This window comes from Neopelma chrysocephalum, unplaced genomic scaffold (genome assembly GCF_003984885.1).
Source record: "Neopelma chrysocephalum unplaced genomic scaffold, ASM398488v2 Primary Assembly neopelma1_63, whole genome shotgun sequence".
Taxonomy (NCBI): Eukaryota; Metazoa; Chordata; class Aves; order Passeriformes; family Pipridae; genus Neopelma; species Neopelma chrysocephalum.
In genome coordinates, this window is record NW_020897720.1 from 3126855 (window position 1) to 3148663 (window position 21809).

Genomic DNA, 21809 nt, shown 5'->3' on the forward strand with positions numbered 1-21809 from the left:
ACAGAGGATGGAAAACAGGCTGGAGCATCAGGCTGGAAGGGTCAGCTTTTGCCAGAGGTAGAAAATGCAACTGGTGGCCGGTGTCACTCACAGACACTGGTGCCAACACTGCTTAATGTCCTTATTTCCAACCTGGACAATGGCATGGAGTGCACTCTCAGCCAATTGCACTTCCCAGCTGGCTTGGGAGCTTTTTTTAGAATTGATTGAGGAAATCTTATTATTAAAAACACATAAAAGAAGAAATGAGATGATTGGTCTGCTTCTCTATATATACATTTTGTAGAATAACTAACTGATTATACTGTCACTATCAAATACGACCACTTATGTATTGAATAATAAATTATTGTGGTTATTTAAAATGTTTATAATGAGCACCTTGTGCTTGGAAATCAGTGTCTTTATTCAAATATTATCTATTGCTTCAGGAAGGCAGGCTGATATTTAGAACTGTTTTTGTTAAAACACGTTCTATCATCACTTTTGCAAGACAAATGCAAAAAGTGGAAGACTTTTTTTTACTAAAATCTATAGTATACTAGGAAAATAAGAAGGTTCAGTGAAGGTTAGTGGATTTGATTAATGCAGTTATATATACATTCAAAATAAATGCCTAATTCAAGTACCTGATATATGCTGCTCACTCATCCACATTATTCAGAAAGCTATAAAACAAACCAATGATAAATATGTTCCTGGATCTCTATTGCTGTGAGGAACCAATGAGGAACCTTTAAGATATTCCAAATCAAGGAAGAATCAAAAGTAATGTTTCCAAAAGCTTGCTTGGTGAAAATGTTGCCAATACCACTCATACACTGACACATCTATTACCTCCAAACCCAGAAACATTTCAGAGGAAAGGCATAACTGTCCATTAAAGCCTGATGTGTGATTGAAGGCAGAAATGTCACGGTTCAAAGTACAATGAAACCTAAAGAAATGATTTCAGATATTTTCTGTAACTCAGACGATTCTTTATTTGACTTACCTTTGGGGGGAAAGCAAAGCATCTCCAAGGCAAGGACAGCAGTCTGGAACACTTCTGGAGAGAATGTGACCAGGCACATGCTTATGTTCTTCCCTAAATGCAACTGGTGGCCACCATCAAAGGCAGAGTATTAGTCTGAGGTGCAGACACAAGTTATGGGGACTGGATGGACACTTGACTACATGGACATCTGGTCTAGTTCTGCACAGCCTCCTCTAATGTCACCTTTAATTTTCTGTGTATGCAGAAGAAAACTGTGAAAATGCACAGGAGCAAAACACAAAAGAACAAACTGTGCTGTATGACTTTTGAAGGGCCCATAACTTATCAGCTGAGGTACTGGAGATTTATGAAATAGTAAACATAATGATCTCTGTAATGAGGACAATTTCAGTTGTTTATATGACATGTAAACACAATCAATATCTACCAGCAGATCAAATCTAAGGAAAAGCATCTTTTTTCCCTGATAATTCCAGGAGTTAAATTTTCAGTGGAAATAAAGGTCCATACGTGTGTGGAAGAGGGAAGGATCAGGAGAAAATGAAAGAGTGGAAGTTATTTTTTACTAGACTCAAAATAGAATTATTTTTCTGAAATTATGCAGGGAGACACTCTGATGAAGAAAGATGGTCTGGCTGTAATTCTTTGGAATTGATTCTTCCCCTGGGCAGAGAAGGAGAAGTTTTAGAAGAAAGCTAGAAAATGTATTCTCATGGTTTCTTTGATATTTTTCATTAACAAAACCCAAACAACAAAACAAAAACACAACAGCAGAAACAAACCAACAAAAATCCAAACAACTCTGTTTCAAAAAGACTGTTTGGTAACCAATTCCCATTACTGTCATCACCCAGGGGGAAAAGACCATCAGTGTTTCATTTAAAATCAAAATAGATGAGATAATCCAAGGTATAGGATACAGCTCCATTGAGAGCCTCCTGATGAGTAGTTCTCTGATAAATGGGTGAGGGAAACCACCTGCAGCCTCCTGCTAATGTGAAACACCAGCTCAGGAGAGGGAGAAAAAATAAGATCAGGCCTCACCCCTATGAGAGCTCTGTCATTAAAGAGACAAGGTTACTGCCAGGCTTTCATAAAACAGGAACTATTTCAATAACATATTGTAACTTATCCTCACAAAGAATTTCTTTGAATACCAGAAATAAAGGCAGTGACTCTGAAAAGTATACAAGGAATAAATGTGCAACTTTTTCATATAGTATTTACAAAAGTTGTTCTTAAACTAATACATTTTAGAAAGGACTAGAACAGTTGTTCAACTCTCTCTTCAAACTGAAAGGTTCATTATTTTTTTATGTCAGTGAATGCAGAAAACTTGACTAATTATGTATTATTTACTTGTCATAATTTTAAATGGCTTTTTATAGGCTTCCTCTGAAAGATCATTCTACACTACCCACTATTGTCATCACTGCTAACACAGAGGTTAAATGTTCTTTCTTCCAAATGGGCAGAACAATAAAGGGCAGAGGAAAGGACATTACTTCTTTTTAATATGGTTTTGACTTTCTAGTATTATTGAGTAACTTTATGTATTCTAATAAGCTGAACCAATGATTCTAACAGAAATACATATTCAAATTCTGCATTTATATTCTTTTGTCTTGATGTCAGTAATAATTACTAAATTAATTTAAATGTCTTGCTTATTGAATAATAGCTTGATGTGTTTTTCTTCAAGATATAAACATTCAGAATGCAACCATTCAAAACACACTTCACACAGCATGTTTTAATACACATTTTACAATAAATCCTCAACTAATTCCAATCATGCTTTTATAATTCTTTCTTATTGTCACTTCTGCCCTGGTAATGTTACTTCATATATTAGGGCAGTGTAGGGCAGAGCCCTGATTTAAATTTTCACTCAAACTAATTTTAGTTGTCTGGTGAGGGGGGAATAAAACAACAGAAATTGAAAACAATTAAGAGACTTGAAACAAAATTTTCAGAAAACTAACATTCAAACATTTTGGGAACTCTGTGTTTAGGAAGGGAGGGATACACCGGAAGAGAGTTCCAACCTGATGCCATGTCACAGGGAAGTCTCTCCTGTCTCCTAAACTGTTACTGTGCTTTTGCTGAAAGAGAATCACAATTCAGCCTCTGACTCCTTGTGAGTCACTAGAGAAAGCAGTGAACTCCACTGGCGTTTTTCTTGGAGTAGTTTATTTTCATCTCCATATTAGCTCAGCCACACATTCGCCTTTCCTTAGTGCATTATTCTGTGCACTTTTGTTGGAAGTAAAATAGCAGCAGTGTCTGCCCCAACCAAGTCAGTGCACGTTTATATATGCAAAGGGCATCTGATGTCTTCCTTCCCCGAAGGAGTTGGCAGAAACAGTTCCCATATGCCTGGTAATGAGAACTTAAATTCCATATCAAGCAGCCTTAATGTTAAATATATCATTTAACAAGGCAATCAATTCCAAGATGCACACATTTTTCTGAAGGAGATCTGGTGACCAGGATTCTGCTTCCAAGTGTATCACTCCCATGGAAGTGAGTAAGGAAAATGGTAGATTTAAAAATGGATTGCCAGTTTCCAAGGTCTCTGAAAACACCATCTCTAGGAAGTAATTAGCTCTGGAATAAAATACATTGTCATTGGTATGGAGAAGTGAATAAAATAATCGGAGAAGAAGAAGAAATGGAAATTATAAAACTATTTCAGTGAAGTATCTGAAAAGACATAGAAAATGCTATAGCAGTAATATTTGAAGAAATAAAAGGTATTAGATCTGACAGGGTAAAAAGCACTTAGGAGAATGTAGAGGGGAGTGGAACTCACAGCCACTACAGGCTGTTAACTCTATCTCGTAAGACACTTGACTAATGGTTTCCCATGACACAATACTGAGGAAAGCTCTGAATTCAAGATGGGAGAAGATATTGCTCACCAAAGCCACTGAGACAGATATTAATCACTTCACTAGGATTTGATTCAGGTCTTAATTCAGGTGAAATATGGCAAGATTTCATCTGCATGTTTTTGCAGATGTAGCTGTGTGAAGTCAGACATCGATATAACCCCGACTTCTCATTCTCATGACCTTCAATTTATTACTGTGTACAGGAGTGACTCATAACAATTTTTATGAATGTTAATAATGCTGATCTACTTTAAAAACATAAATACATCCTCTTAGTACAGCTAGATGTACTTCTAGTACTTCTAATAATTCTCTATCTCCATAGATGTTCAAGAAAGAAAAAAACATAACTAGTTTTACTTTTCTAACTTGAAGGGAGACATTCGGCCAGTGCGATTATTTGCTCTTTACTTAGAATCACAGTTTGCCCTGCTGGCTTTATGTGAGTGGCTTGCAGTAATGGAAAATCTATTTGCTTTTAGGAGAGCATCAGGTACTCAACCACCATAAAGCTTATTGTCAAACTAGTGCTGGCTCTGCACAAAATGATTTCTAATGTTCTTCATTTTATTATGTTAAATGAATTCTCTAGTGCAATTATTTTGCAGTGGATCATGGGGGTAATAAGCTAATTGTTACTTGTTTTAATTGCTTAAGTATGAAGTGTCAGTGATTTATAAGTAATGAAGAAGCTGAGATGAAGTCATAAAATACTAAACGCCCATAAGATCAAGTAGTGCACTTCTGCAGTGAGGAAGACTTTATTTCCCCATGGCAAAAACACTGTATGTTCAGCTTCTCAGCAGTAAGCTAAAGACAGAAGAAGGAAAGAATTTTGTCTCCTTTCTTCATCATAGTTCCTTTTCAAGTAATGGAAAATCCAGGTTCACTTCAGTAAAATAACTAGCACAGTGATAACAGTATTTATTTCACACAAAAAGGATGACATGAACATTACTTTGGATGAACTGTATGAAGATATTTCTGTACAGCTTTATGTACCCAGTGGACCTAAACCAGTCAGTGCTCAATCTGCTGCACCTGTTTTGAACTGGAATACAGTTGTTTTAAGTGATTTATATTTGTGTGATCAAGTAGAGTTTAGCTTTGCATGATACAGAAAAAGTCTTATTATTCATTTGCACTACTTATAATGAAGCTGTCATACGGTGCATGCTTTTCCTTGATCCAAAATATACAGCTATGAAAATCAGATGGAAATGCCTAATTCCCTATGGCATTGCTCCACAGAGATGGATGAGGGAAAAGCTGGTTTGTTTCCTGACTTAATATTTTAAGTAAGGTTCTAAATTTCAAAGACTGGACATAAATAAATCTGCATGTGTGAATTTCCAAACAATATTTTAAAATATTAGAGATTTATGTTCAATAACTCTTCAAAACTCTGCAAATTAGAGAAAGCAGAACAAAATTTCACAGCCTCAGAACAAGCTGATAATAAGTCTTTTTAACTTGCTCATCCCCAGTGCCAACTGTAAACACAGAGAACACAGAACTTTCATTCTAGTCCACAAACTCAAGGAACATGGGAATCTTTCATCCTAACCAACATGAACTTCAAGACTTTTAAGGCTTAATCATTTCCAGAAATCAAATTTCTGAAATATCATCAGAATATCTTTTTGCACAGATTATCTGGAAGAAGAGGATGTTGACAACCTGTTCTGAATTTTCTCCTGTGTTAAAAATTGAGACTCTTCTATTTTCCCCAAGCGAAATTTCCTAGAGACACTACACTAAGAAGAAAAGGATCAAAATACTCAAAACAACCAACAACAAAAACCAAACACACAAGAGGGAGAGAATGCCCCATACAGCACGAACTTTAGGAAATTTTACAGTTGGAGAGTGGGAATTTTGCTTTTTTTAGGAATGAGTTCCAATTTAGAGAAGAAATCAAATATTTCTGATCAAGTGACCTAAAAGATGATGATTGCAAAGGAAGAGGATGGTCATTCACATAGCTCCTCCTGGATCTCAGATCTACTTTCTTTGTCTTCCTTTTGACTCCTGTATTTTAAATAAATATCACATCCTGGACTTAAATTTTTATCAAAAATAACAGATTTGTATCATAAGTTTTTGATCACTGTTTTTCAAAGAAACAAACATACATAAAAAAGTCCTCTCCTCATATTTATGAGAATCCAACTGCCAGTGAGTCAACAAGAAAGCAACAAGTTCCACAATTTAAGAGCGAGTTGCAAACTTCACTCTGTGCTATTTAGTCACTTATAGTTGCTGTATTTATACACAAAGTTGGAAGATATCAGTGATCAAACTCAACTGTCATGATTTTCTCATAAACATATGAAAATGTCCATTTTCTAATCAAAGGGTTTTCGTGTAAAATGTATGTTCAAGTTACCAGTAGCATAAACCAGGAACCTGCACTATACTAAATTCATGTGAATACAAAGGAATCGCACAGTTGAAATTATTATGATTTTCCAAATCCAATACTGATTATTATAAAAGTAAGAAACAACTATCATTATCATTACAAATTATTATATTTTTCCAAAGGAAACTTTCCTCACAGTTTCAGTTACTGTTCAAATCTCAGTAAGAACTCACTAGCAGGTTATAAAATGACGCTTCTTAATTTTGTAAGCATTTATTTAACACCTGAAAATAGAGCTTTGCTAAGAATATAACCCATGTTCACTATGTATATATTCATTTGAAACACAAGTTGAAGTCTTTGAACATTTGTGCTGCTCTCATTAACTATATTTATTGTGGACATAGTGACAGACCAAAAATTGTGCCTCCCTGCTCCATGCCTGCCCTGAGCAATTTGCAATCTATAATGTTTGGCCAAGAGAGACAAACAGCAGCAGAAAGATAAATGTAGGCAGGAAACTGGAACCCTTTTATGCTCACAGAGTATATGGGAGCTAAATCTCTCCTGCACATTGCACTAACTCATTAAAAATCCATCTATAGGCGTAGAATTTCATCATTATTCCCAACTTCCAGCATAAAGAAAACACCCAGATATTAACATTCCTCTGCACAACACACACAAAAAGCCCCAACCCTTCTGCTGAAGGGATACAGAACTGCACTCAGCAGTAACAAGTAAAGCGGAGACACTATTTTATATCCTCAGAAAATAAGACTTTACGTTCTTTGGTCAAGTAAAAATATAAATGGGAACTTCTTTGCTTTGATAAACAAGATCTTTCTTGGTTGTACAAGTCAGAAGATTTCTTTCCATGGTTTTTGTTCTGCTTCTGTTGAAAACAGTTAGGATATCACTGAGTGTGCAAGCCCAAAATAAAATATCTTGTCAAAGTGCCCCCCTCTCTGGGGACACAGGGAAATTTGAGATCATAACAGTACATAAAAAGCCAGGCTTGGTTTGTTTGCTTATTTTTTGGGGGGGGAGGGGGGTTAAATTTAAAAGGATCCCTTTCACATGGCACATTTCCTAATTCTTTCAAAAGTATAACCCTGCACATGAGCAGAGCAATGTGAGCACTGCATGGTATCTGAACGGCTGTTTACCTTCTGTTACAGTGCTGAGGAGGAAATTGAGCTCTATATGTTTTTTATTGGCTTGGGATATCTATCTACTATCTGAAATTACTTCTATTTCCATATCCATTATGTGAATTGGATGTGGAAATTATAGTCTCAGGTTTCTTGTGGCATCTGCACACTAATGCTGATAGCATGTGGACTCAACACCCCTTGGAAATAATTGTATGAGATCACTCACACCATTACATTTGATGCATTAGGTCCATTACATACTCCCAGAGATCTCTGTCCTCACTACTGCAAGCTATATCCTTGATAGTGCTGATATCAAGGAGAGAAATTCACCTCTTATTTAATCATAATAAATGTGATATTTCAGGGTAAAAGCACTTCCTGAGGAAAATCAACTTCTTGGTCACAGCAGATTTGCTGATCTCAGCCTATACAGGATGGGCATCTTTCTTCTCTTTCGTAATAACAAACATCAAGAGGAAAATGCACTTACTGATCACCTAGTAAAGTTGTTTGTGCTTTCTTCAGCCAGCAGAAAATCATACACATACATTAGTCATGAAATGGTGCAAAGGAGGAAGTTCTTCTTTAAACAGGTGGAGTAGCTAAACCCACAATCTGCAGTTTTCTGTTTTTCAGGCTTATCAGATTCCCAAGAGACAATGGTAGTAGGAGTGTAAGTACGCATGTGTGTACAGAACCCAGATTTCATTGGAAAATTCTAACAGCTGCTAAAACATGGCAATCCCATGCACAGCCATATGTAGCCATAGGCAGAGAAGTTCATGCTACAATTTTGTCAAAGATGTTGTAAATCAGGAAACTTTTCTTTTGACACAAAATATCACTGACTTATTCTGAATTTCTTTGTTTTTGTTTTTTTCCAGTAAAGTTTAACACCACAAGCACCGCTTCGGGCTGCTGTGATTTAAAGCAAACATATACAATAGATATCTTTCCTGTTATTTTGGTGGTTTGGTTCAAAATAAGTGTTATGAGTGTTTTTTGAACTTTGGAAAGGCAGAACATTAGGACAAAAATATGTGCTCCGCTAGTCCCACATGTGAATCTGGATTTACGTGAGGATAATGGCTTCATCCATCAATTCCAAAGATGAAAGCCACATGGTAGAACAGGTATATATAGAATATATAGAATACTTAGTGTGGGATAGTTCTTCAAAGTGCACTGTCAGTACCAGGAAGGAGGAAGAAGAACACCTGAACATGACTTTCAAAATTAGGAACAGTTGAATTTGGACAAGTATCTGATAACTGACCCTTGTTCAATGTAAGATCAACTATGTGACAAGTTGAGCTACCATATTTTAGAAAGGCAATCTATAATTTTCAAATCCATACCTTTTAAGTCCTAAAAGATGACTTTATTGAAATTTCCTCCTAGGAAGATAATTTCCCCACATACTTTGCTTTCTATAGACTATAACACTGCAGTGTTAACAGGATCACACTTTTCAAGGGCCTTTTAAATAATGCAAATGCCAAAAATTCCAGGATTTAGGATAAAGCAGAGAAGGGGGAAAAGTTTGGTTTTGGCTTCATTTCTGTGCTGTTTAGTACAATTTCATGTCCCTCTGCTTTGCTGAGTGTAAAACAGATGTGTGAGAATTGAGGAAAGAAACCAGTTCCTCTAGTGCTTTGGTAACCAACAGGATTCCAGATGGGAATATTTCTGAAGTGTGTATGGTTTCATTTTGAATTTTTGAAATTCTATGCATATCAGATCTTTATAAACAGATATGCAATAAATTATTCAGATGCCCAACACAAACATGTTCCCCTTTGTTCTCAAAATTATGTAACATGAAGAGTAAACATTTTCCCTATTTAACACAAAATGGTCAATTAAAACATAATGAGAAAACTCACTCAAAACTCCAATAAACCCACATTGTTGGCCACTAATCACAGTTCACAGACAAACAAAAAAGACAAAACCAAAATCCATCTTCTCTGGTCATAATCAAACCATCACCAAGATCAGAAAGACCGCATGGAGATTTTGCTAAAATACTGAAATTCAGGTCAAGAATATCAGTGAGCTGGGACAGTGATTACCTTAAGAGTGAGTCTTAACTGGAAGCATTTATGGATTTGGGGAAAAAAAACAAAACAAAAACCACACAAAAAAACCAAGAGTCACATTGCATTTCAAATGAAAACACACAAAAGAGCAAAATGCTGTTTTCTTCAGAGTATGGGCTGAGAGGGAGCCTGCAAACTGAGACCAGTGCCAAGACACTTTGCATATCATTTGGGCTTCATTTCTTTTCCAAGATTTATAGGGAAAAAGGCAAGTAATTTTCTCTAGAGAGATTTTTATTTTTGAGTCTCATATTAAGAGGAAAACATCACAGAAGCCATAAGAAATTATTGATGAAGCTGCATTATTTTCTCACCATATGTTATTAAGTGACAAAACATCAGTTGAATATGACTTTTCAAGAAAGATTTTGAAAGACTCAGGAGCTTTGTCAAACTAGTATAATCCTCTTAGATGTGCCAACACTGAAATAAATTTTATTGCTTCTGGAATTAAGAAGTATAAAGTTGAATGGGGAAAAAAAATCATTAAATGGTTTGATTTTGTGTGTTCTTTTCCCCATCAATCTCAAATGTTCGTATTCAGAAGAACTCTTATTTTTATCTCTCAAATTTTAAGTACCAGCCATCTGTATTATCCACAGTATTTGTGGATAGATAGATATGAACAGTGTTTATATGAATATCTTAGAAGAAATGCATTTGCACTTTCAGCTGTTGGAAAATATTAGTTGAACACGTCAAGCATGATAATATGAATTCAAAGTAGATGTCAGCTCTCATCATGTGCTGTCATCTAAAGAGGAACCCAAAATTACAGTCTAATGAGAATAATGACTGGGTTAAATCTGTGCCAATGCCCACTTTTATCATCATTTCATCTGTTTGTGACATCCTCTTTCAAAAAACAGATCTACACTAGTTACGTTTTATACTGGATATTCTGACCTAAACCTGCATGATATGACTTAGAGGTTTCAAGACTTTGGTGAGGCCATTCCCCTTGTATTGTGGGTGAGGTGTTAATGTGGGCACAGAAAAAAAGGGAGAATGGGATGGACAGTAAACTACAGGAAAGATTACAGGAAACAATTTCTTTTAAATTTCACGGAGGATATCAGATAGACATTGAATTACTTTTTAGTGAAGGACTGTTAAAAAAATGGGAAACAGTACAAACAATACATTGACTGAGATTTAGGTTTGTTGTTTTTTTTTTTAAAAGGAAGGTTAATTATAAATGAGCATTCCCTGTGGATATCTCAGGAGATATGTCTCAGTCTGTTTCCTATGACAGGTGGTAGTGTAAACGAAATGTGGTATTATGAATTCAAATTGGATTTCAACTGCTCATCATTCATACTCTGGCTTTAGAACGGGCTGAGGCTATTATAGTCTAAAAGCCATAATGAAAATGGGTATCTTCTGTGCCATTTTCTAGTCTCTTTTCTTATTTTTTAAGAGGACAGATTCATGATGTTTGTTTAATATTTATCATCTCAGAAATGTATTATTCTGGGTGGTATACACATGTTACTTTTGATTAGGTGAAGCAATAAATGCATACTCCATGGTACAAGAATAAAAATATAGCATTTGTGGGGGGTGGGCATTTACCATGGACAAGTGTCAAATCCAGAGGATTAGTTTTCAGTCATTACGCACAGAAATGTTGACATAATGTTATGGTAGGGGTTACCAGTCTCATAATAGCTATGAGTCTTGGAAAAAAAATAAATGTGTATACTCCAAACACAGGCTAATTTAGTTAGTCTAACAAACACAAGCCAAATGCAAACAAACACCACACTAAATACTCCAGCCCCACTGTCTCAATTTCATATCTAGCCTCTTGACCTTCCAGTTTGTGCCTTGGTTCTGAATTATGCAATTTATAAATACATTTTTATGCCAGTATATCTAAGCAACAACACAGGCCCAGAGATGTCTCTGCTAACAATGCAGAAAGGGCACAGAAAAAACCCCACATGATCGTGACAGTAAAAAAGAGAAGCTACTGTAAGAAAGGTGGGAAATATTTACACTAAACTGCTCTGTTGTGCTCACTGTGGAATTTTTTGCCCTTATCCTCTTGCTTATCTCCTTGACTCCTACTCCTGGCTCAAAGGAGGAGTACAAAGTCTCACTGGAACGACACAGCTGGGAAAGAAGCATCTGCAAAATATGCTGGGATGGCAGTAGTGGAAAGGCAGCAATCATTTTAGAGACACAGGTACTGCAGAAGCAAAGGGTTCATAGAGATCCCTTCTTTCAGCAGGATCTACAAATAACAAAACTTGAGCATTCCAGGATGTAAACCATCCAGGTGACTGATGTGACCATTGCTAGACATCAAGTGAAGGATATTGTTTATACATACACACAAATGCAGAGCTCCTTCTAGGATGTTAAAGCCAAAATTTAGCTATGGAATTCCCTAGAAAGTGTCTGTGCTACAGCCTCTGCTCAGTGTGAAGGACAGACAGATAGTGCTAATTAATACCAACAGCTGTGATGATTTTACAGCCACAGAAGCAACAGTTTGTTATAATGAGCCTCCATCCCACATTAATTTTAAAATAGAAGACTTCCACTCACAAAGTATTCACCAATATAATTTTTAATTGTTTGACTAGGAATCCATTGTTAGCATTTCATAGGTCTGTCCAGAATAATTTAATCTATCATTTGAAGTTCATTTTCCAAATATGTCCATTAACCAAAGCAAGTGAAAAGTATTTGATTAAAAATTATCCATAGTATTTTTTTAAAAAAGCACCAGAACAGGGTTTTTTTCTTTACTGTTCTTAGTAAAATACAATTGTTCATGACATTTGGAAAGATTAAATATAAATTCAAGAATAGAAAGGAATGCTCAACCTTTCTGAAAATGGAAAGAGCTCATGTATCTTTATAATATCCTCCTAATTTAATTAATATATTCCTCATACCATCTGGTCTGACTCACTCAAAATATAACAAAGTAGAACACAATTAAAACATTACAAATCTAACACAACTTTAGACTGAACACTTTAGATTATACCATCATTGTTAAAAGCTGGGCTGTCAGTAATGTGACAGATGATTCCACGGAAGGTAATTCGGCAGATACTTTACAATGCTCTCTTTGTTAAAAGCATCTGTATATTGATTTCCATATTTGTATTTTAAGACAATCTTATGATTAGAAAACAAGAGCTCAATGTACAAATGAGGCATGGAATATCTGTCACTTGTCAGATCTGGACTGAAATACAGAGACATAAAAATGTCAGGAAATATAATATTTTACATCTGCAGTGAGTAATTAAGCAGGCAATTATTACTTGATTTCTTTTTGGGGAAAAAGGGCAGAAACTGGGGGGAAAATCACAGTTGGTTTAGTTTTCATAAGCCTTCTCTCTTTCCTTTTAAATACCAGCACATTGGAAAATAGCAGCATCATTTGGAGATATACACACATTCTTTCCCATTAAATTTTACTATAATTCAAAACTAATTTTGCATTTTTCAGTATTAATTTAATTTCCATCTGAAATGGTTCCTCCATTTCTACAAATGGGCCTCACATTATCAAAGTCCATGACCAGGTCAAGAGATGAAGGAGAGACATATAAATTATATTTATCTATTTTTGGTCAAAAGTGGTTCAGGTCACACTGACAGAACTAGAATCAATTTGTAAAAACCCTTTCTTGTTTATTCAAATGCAAATAAGTAAAATCAGAATGACAGTAATAATTACTGTTATTTCTCCTGAACATCTCCATACAGATAGGATGTGAAAATGTATGGGCAGAAATATTTACTTTTCGTCCATCCAAGCTTCACCCCTTTTTTTAATGAAATACAGTACTGGTTTTTGTCACAATCTAGGTTATTTTACTCCAAAGTAAGTAGAAACCAGTAACTTGCAAACCACAATAGTGTTGGAAAAATGAGTGGACTTTTCTGCTTGATTGATCCCCCAGAGGCAGAATTCTCCCAAACACAGGTAGATGTGACCAGACTCACAGTAAAAATTCACAGAATCACAGAAATTTATCATATGCTTCCCCAAATTGTTACTGATAAAGAAATCTCCTTAATTTTGAAGATATAAATATAATGATAGAAAAATATCCTTTGGAATAACCTTAAATATCACACCTTTTTATATATATATATACACACACACACCTTAGAATATAACAATATATCAAGAGTGTTCTTCAATACTTATTGCAGCACAAGGAACTAAATGCTACCCTGGTCTATCAGAAACAGCAAACCTGAGGTTTTCTTGCCTTCTATATGTACATTTCTTTCTGCTCTCCACCTTTCAATAGAAGTAAAAGTCCTTAGTCATAGGGTTTACGAGAAAAAGAAAGTCCTTTTAAAATAAGAAATAAAAAATGATTGATGAATTGATACCACATTTATATTTTCACAGAACAGAGAGCAGTCTCCTTCCTGGGTGTGAATGCAATCTATTGAGAATCTGTAGGGCATAATACGATAATATTTGTATTAATTAATTTTTTTGCTTATCCTTCAAAGCACAGAATAAAGGAGAAAGTGACATAACATATTGTCAGTAGCATCCATTTTAGTCTAACTTTGACTGTGCTTGGGCTGTAATGGAAGAACATATTTGCATATTATCACAACCCATCAGAGAATCAGTCCTTCACTACCTCTGCCAACACAGGGGAAAGAGAAGGTTCCCTTTTCTACCAACATCAGTTAATTTATCCTATTTGAAGTACCATAGTTTTGAATTAGATGTAATTGAAAACCTGCAAAACAGGGTGAAATGGAGTTTTAGCTGAAAAAGTAAATAATGAGAGATAAAGTGATGCATGCTACCAAATACCATCTAACCAGATTCCCACCAGTTAAACAAATGTCAGAGTATTGATCTGTTCATGCAATAGCTCAGGGGGCCTGGTCTTGAATTTCCTGTGGCTCTCCAGAAATCCAGCAGCAGGTCTCGTGCCTGGGCTGTGTCCTGTGTCTGCCAGAGGACTGTGCTGATGGAGGCAGCAGCTTTTATGAGGAGGCCTGGCGGCTGCAAACGAGACACCAGATACCAGGGGTTTATCTGCATGCTGAGATGGAACACCCAGCACCCTTGGAAGAGCATCATCACCTCAGCAGTCTGCTCCCAGAGCTGCTCCCCACCTCCCAGTGAACTCTCTGGTGTCATTTATGTACTGAATCCATAGTTCCTGTAGGTTTAATGAAAGGAGCCAAATACTGAGAATGGGCTCCTGAGAAAAAAGAACAGGAGGACAAGGCAAAGCTCCTGGTGGAAGGAGCTCCCCAGGCTGATCCCCCGCACAGCAGGACCAGCACATAGGGTGGCTTCTCTCTGCTGGAAGCTTCTGGAGACACCATTTCATCCACATTCACCAAACTGTCTTCACCAAACTTCGCTGCACGACCGTGGAGTTCAAAAACCATTCTGTAAGGACTTCTGTGACTCATCTGCTAATTATTTGGTTTGGGGATCCTGGATTAAAAAGTACATATCAAATGTACCTGTGACTCAAACTAGTCTATCTAGTGCTGTGTCACTTAAAAGGAGAAAAATCCAGAGCATTAGCATCATCTTATTTTGAATATCTGCTCAGCCTTTTGTGAGCTGTACTTTAGTATCTCAGGCAGGCACCATTTGATTTGTGAAGAGAATTTAGAGGCACAGGAGATATGCTAATTTCCCAGCTTATTATCCTGCCTGACTTCCCCTTTATTTTTTCCTTTTCTTCCTGTCATGAACTGAGAAGGTCCCAGATGGAATTTCTAAATGAAAGCATTTGTGTCCAGTGCTCCCTACAGAAAAATTGTTAAGGGAGAAAGTCTGTGGGAGTACAAAGATTGGGTGAGGAGTTAAAGGGAGGACAAAAGGTATCAGTGGGAATATAGATGAAAACAGGCAGGAACTGAGAAGAACAAAGACTAAGCATGAAAGAATAAATATTAACTGCCCTCCTATCCATATATGCCCTTTCCACAGAATATGGAGCTCCTCAAAATACTTTTTCCCCACTTCCTACTGAAAGAGTCAAATCTGACTTCTAGCTTTTATTAAAAAGTATAAAATAGCTCTTGCATGAGTAAAAATTAATCCAAATATTTTTCAGTTGTATTTGCTTCCAATGGGATAATAAATGCACTCCTCATTGAAAAATGTATTCAGCCGCTTTTCACCCTTTTCCCTTTTAAATGCAAACTGAAGAGAGTGGCCTCAGGAGCAGAGGGAGAGGTGGGTGCTCTGGCAGTGTCAAATTTTCCCGGCTGCTCTTCCACATCCAGAGCCAAGCCCAGAGCCCAGCTCCCCAGACTTGGCAAGGCCTGCTTGCTCTTTCACTTCCACCTCCTTGAGGTTTTATTGTTAAAAACTTCACCACCATAATTTTATTACAAACACTTAGTGGAGCAAAGTGCATTAGGGCAATATTTTGCTTTTAGCTTACTTGTTCCTTGAAATTACCATAACGGGCAATAAAATCTGTTACTAATGTTTACCGTGGTTTAATCAACACTAGACCACAGCAAAGAGCAGAATTGCTGATCCAGTGACCTCACTGTCCTGTGTTTAGAACCTGCTTGCTGGTAATTTATAGCTGCATGTTCCCTGGCCTATATTAAAAGAGAGAGAGATGACTAACTACTTCCAGAATCATAACAGTAATTGGAAGACTATTCTATAGCTTCAAGGGAAAGGTAATAAAAGGCATTGTGAAAGCCTCTTTCGCTGGAGGGGTAGTGGTAGGGTTTTGTGCAGTAAACCTCGGTGGCACGATGGAAAAATCCCACCTTTCCTCGTTAGAGAGCCACCCTGTCACCTTTCCCCCAAACCCCTGCAAAAGAAACAAAGAATTCTGTTCTAGAACTGAATAGCACATGAAGTAACAGTGTGGAAACAAATGAGCTGAAACACATCATCCCCAGCTCACTGTAATCACCGCCAGAGATGAGGGAGATGAATGAGGGACATCCATACAGGTTTTACAGTCTCCAGTATCTTACTTTTCTCCTTCCTGACAGTTGCAGGGAACACATAATTACAAGTAGTGATTTGCATTAGAGAGTAAATGTGCATTTCTTTCGTTCTTCATTCACAGGTTAGATTAACTTTGTGTATCAAGACATACATAAAAATGCAATCATTTCATTGTCAGGAGCCTAAAGCTAACGTTAATTACAGTTTGAAACTTCGATTATTAATGCATCTTTACCTATTGAAGTGTGAAATAAGCAATAGTAGTTGGAATATACCAATTAAATTAGCTTTTGAGACTGGAATTCATAAATAGGATACTATGTTGTATTTACAGTTGAAATTGTAACACAGTGTTCAAGAGCTGGAGAGTTCTGTATTCTAAACAACAATACACCTTAACATTCATTCAAAAAAGAAAAAAATACTGGCCTTTTTCCATACACCTATTGCCAAATTATAAATATACAACAAGCTTTATGTCCTGTGGAAGCAGATGCTGTATTTATTCTATTCAGTCAACTATTACAAAAATCAAATTCGCCTTTCTCATAAATCTGGCATAATACACACATCCACACCCCTATAAAAGCAAATAGATTCTATAGCCAGAACTAAGCAAATATTGAATACAGTTATTCAAGAACAATAATTCAAAGAATTAATAGAATTCTTTGTTAGCTAATAATTTTTTTTTCTGGTCCATTTTCCAAGTTTGTTCATTTCACTTTGTTGAGCTGAAAGGTCAATGGTAAAAAAATGTTATCACCTAATAAGTTAATATCAAAAATACCTGGAGAAGAAAATGTGTATATAAATTAGAGGGAAGCAATAATATTTTGCATACATTGAAATTGTTTAAGGACAGAGAAAAATTAAATGTACTTACAAAAAGAATGCTTTAAAGAACAACAGATTTCAACTTCAGTAGAACACACAACATTCCTTCCAATTGTGTCAGCCATTGAACTTCTACAACCTTACTACCTTTGGTTCAACCATAGAACAAAATTCCCTTCATATCTTTTGCTCCTCATAAATTCTCCCTCCTCTGTAATATCTAATTTTACTGAATAAGTTATTTCCCTTTGTGTATTTCTTCCAAATTATTGTATTTTAAAATTAGCCTTTCATCAACTTTCATCTTTACCCTCCCAGTATCCCCATTTTTCTTCAAAAAACTTTTCTTCAAATATAAGGCACCTAGGAAAGGCAGTGTATTTTCAACAACATACACATTTTTAGTGATTATTGGAACCAATCTACCATCAAAAACAGCAACATATTTTAGACATCTGTCCATGCATCATTCATTTTCAGTAGTTTAGAAGCTTAGAAATCTTCACCATGCACATTTTAAGTTGTGGAGTTTTTTAAAGAAATATTTTTGTGGAATAAATTAGTCTTTATTAGTTACAGACAGCTTTAATTACAGGTACTGACTTAGACTGAAAGAAAAAGTCTGCACAAAGTGATCTAATAAATTAGATTTGAACAAGAAGCATGAAATGACAACCTGAAATTAGTAACATAAAAGCAAATTGTTCTCCAAATTTTCAAGTAGACCATAAGCTTAAACTTAAACAAAGAATATTTTTTTTAGTGCCTCTTAGAAAACTCACTCCTTTGAAAGCGACACCAGGAACCTTGTTATTCATAAGGGACCAAAAAGTGGGGATGAGTGAACAATAATTAAGTAGCAATTCAGAGAAGGATTTTCAACAGCTTTCTGAAGGCAAGAGGACACTGGAGAAAAACATTAAGAGAGTGAAAATAATGTGGAAATAGTTTAAATCCTAAAGAAGATAAAACTTAATCCAAAATAAAGTTAGTGACATGCACAGAAGACATCTTATCTCCAAAGAATCCTCATACAAAGTTAATTGATAAAAAAATTTAAATGCATTTGACTTGGATTTATGGCTATTGGGGTTTTGTTTCATTGTATTGCAGCTCCCCAGTTCCAGTGGATGACAGGAAAGAGGCAGAATCCAAAAATGGAGCTGTGGTGATAGACAGTGGTTTAGAAGGAATCAATGATACACTAGATTAGTAGACAAACTGATTAATGAGTTACTTTGTCAGAGTGCTGGGGATGTTAAGGGAAAACTGCTGTTAGAGTATCTGGGGGAATCTAGGGCTGAGCTGGGAATTGGCAGGTCTGGTAAAGATCATTCACTTTTACTTCATGAGCACTGTTGCCCTCTTTCATCCCAGATTCAGGATGCTAAGATTGTTAGGATAAATACAATTCTCAAACAATAATGCCTTGACTCCAGCAACCTTCTCTTAAAAAAACATGCAAAGTCCTGTAATCAGACAGGGGAAATTCATTCACGAGACAGATTTTTTTACCTCAGAGGTTTAAATCCCCTGATTTCTTTCCTCAGAGCCACAATGCCAGTGCTTTGGCACATTCTTACTGCCTTCCCCATCGTTTTCACCTGTGTACTTCATGTAAGACACCTCTCCTGAAATAACAAAGCCTCAATGCTCACATAGCTCACTGTTGGGAGCAGCCCTGGGCTGAAACTAAATTTTGGCCATCACCTTAAAAGCTTTTAATTCAGCCTTGCAACTTGCTCAGACAGGGAAGCACAATCTCCCACCCCAGCTCTTCTCACACCTTTTCCTCTTCCCTTCCTGACCCATTTCAGTGGGACTAAATCCAAACCACAGAATCACTCTCTGAGCCTCTTTACAGTATAAAAAAGTTCAGGTCAAGCAAAATTAGAAAGAGCTTTGTGGAGCCAGTTTTCCTTTTGCTGAGGTGAGGCACAGCTTTGGAGCTTACATGTTCTGTCTTTATTTAATACCTGAAGGATTCCTGAGACCCAGCTGGAGAGCTCAGGGCAGGTGGAGATGCTACTGACTGTAGCTGCACCTCCCCATTCAGTGTTCCTGACCAAAATCAGAGACAAAACCATCATGAAGAAGCAAACAGGTCAGAGCAAGCCCAGTAGGACAAATACAAATGCCCGGCCACAGTTGTTGGGGTCTCCTCAGAATATTGTGATTGCAGAGGTGACCACAATGGGCTGCACTGAGCTTCACAAGTGCAGAAAGCAGAGCACCTCTAGTTCCATCTTAGAGTCTGCTGTGTAGGAGGTTCACCTTGACCCCTTCTAAGCAAGTCAAAGAGCTCTGAATGTCATATAGGTTAGAAAGTCACTCGGGGATTTCCAAGTCTTCTGCTTGTTCACTTCAGCAACTACACTAAAAATCAGGACAAGAGTTGGTACCCTTAGATCCAAACCTAATTGTGCCAGAAGCTTGTTTGGATGCCCCCAGTCCAGAGTCTCGCAGTGTTTGGATAACTAAACAAATAGTTTACCATTTACTACATCATTTAAAATATCTCCCAAACCTTTGCTGATAGGATCCTATAATTCATAGCTTGTATTTATTCTATAAATCCAACAGATTTTATATTTCAAATCCTTTGCACCACACTGCAGAATTCATCCAAAGACATTGTGACTGGAACAGGCTTTAGTTCATTTCTAAAAACCTGCTGGAAAATTCATCTTGCTGAACATCTGCGCTGTTATTTCTGTATTTCTCCTGACTCGTAATTACCTCACCTTTGCAAGGAAAGCCACACAGAAGCAAAAGGATATTTCAAGTTACTAGGTCCTGATGGGATATCTAAAATTATTATAATCTTCAGAGGAAAATTTCAGTAGGACTCATCTCATTACCAATCCGACACTGTATTTCACACAAGATACAGTAACTTTGCACTAGGAAAGTTTCTGTTCTTTGCAATTTTTGATGGGACCATATTAAATTAACTTTGCGGTTTGAAATCAGCATAAATTTTAAAGGATAATGGAAATATTTTTAATTATACAAGCTTGTAAATTGAGCACAGCATTCAGCAGATCAGAGGCTTTGCACATTCTTATTTGCTGTAAAGCAGTGGGAAACTCAATTTACCACAGTGATTCAGATGTATTTAGGGTCTGATTTGGGAGGGTGTGCTAGGCATAGTAATTCATGTAGGTGCTCAAGTAGTTTAGCAGATGATAAACCAAACCTATACACTCAAGGGGTTTGGGTTGTTGTTTTTTACTGTTTTTCATACATAGTGTCCATTTTCTTCTCTAGGATCCTTATTAACTTTGTCAATCTTCTTCCTCGTTTAGTACAGAAAAAACTTGCTCTCAAATTGCCGATGTGAAATTAGCCAAAACAGCTTTCCTGTGCAGAAACAGCTTTTTGCACATCTTTCTCAAAATGTGTATTAACAGATATTTATACAAATGTGCATGAGCAGAAAGAGGAGATGCATTCAATGGTATCAGTAACTGCCTATAAAAACGTTTTCTACAATAGCTATACATTATCCTGTTCTTCAGAATTATCTGGTAAAATAAAACACTGACCCTCGAGTGAAAGAAGCATCAAATACATTTTATTCTCTGTTATCTTGCCAATATTCCAACGACAGGTCAAAATAGGAAACGTATATTTAGAGATATTTAGTAGAGATAAAGCTGCACAGGGTCCAGATGAGCCATAGCAATACTGTGCTATTACACAGGAAACTCTTGACTTTTAGGGTTAGAGCTTTACCATAATTAGGACTTATTTCTTCACAGTCACGATTGCAGATAAAATAATATTGCTTCTAGTTATGCTACTATTGTTAAATACAATTTTTGCTGTATTTAACTCCTTGTATTAAGGGGAAAGACAAAGAAAATCTGTCATCTAGCAACATTTCTAAGGGAAAGTGATTTTTCATAGTTTGAAATATTAATAAAGTTCTTTAAAAAAAAAATAGTAAAAAAGAGTCACATACATGTATGTACATAAACCCACATAATTGTAGTAGAAAAAGCCAGTAATGGAGTTGGACCAAGAAATCATAAAACTTGGTCACAGATTCTATTTTGGACCTAAAAGAACTGTCTTAATGAAACAGAAACAGATATGTCTTTATAAGAACTCATATATTTCAGTAATTGACAATTTCCACCAGAAACATCCTATAACCTTTTAAAGAATTAGATGAATATTTTTCCCTGCTCTCCTACACCAATCCAGCTCAGGTTAAATATCTCTTGACCTGAAGATGTTAACTTTTCTTAGGCTTTGAACTAACTGAAAATTATTTCTTTTCTGCCTCAAGCCCACTACTATGGCTCTAACCCTGACTGAGCACACAAGCCCATGGTCAGTGATTTCTGTACAATGATTTCAAGCTGTTAAATCTCAACACAAACCTGCTAAGATATGTCCCTGGGTTTTGGGAGCATGATCATTTAGGTTAAATCTTTAAAACTTTGCCACTCCTGAGAAGCATTTAAACCTCAGTTCTTCCAGGTCTCCTTCTC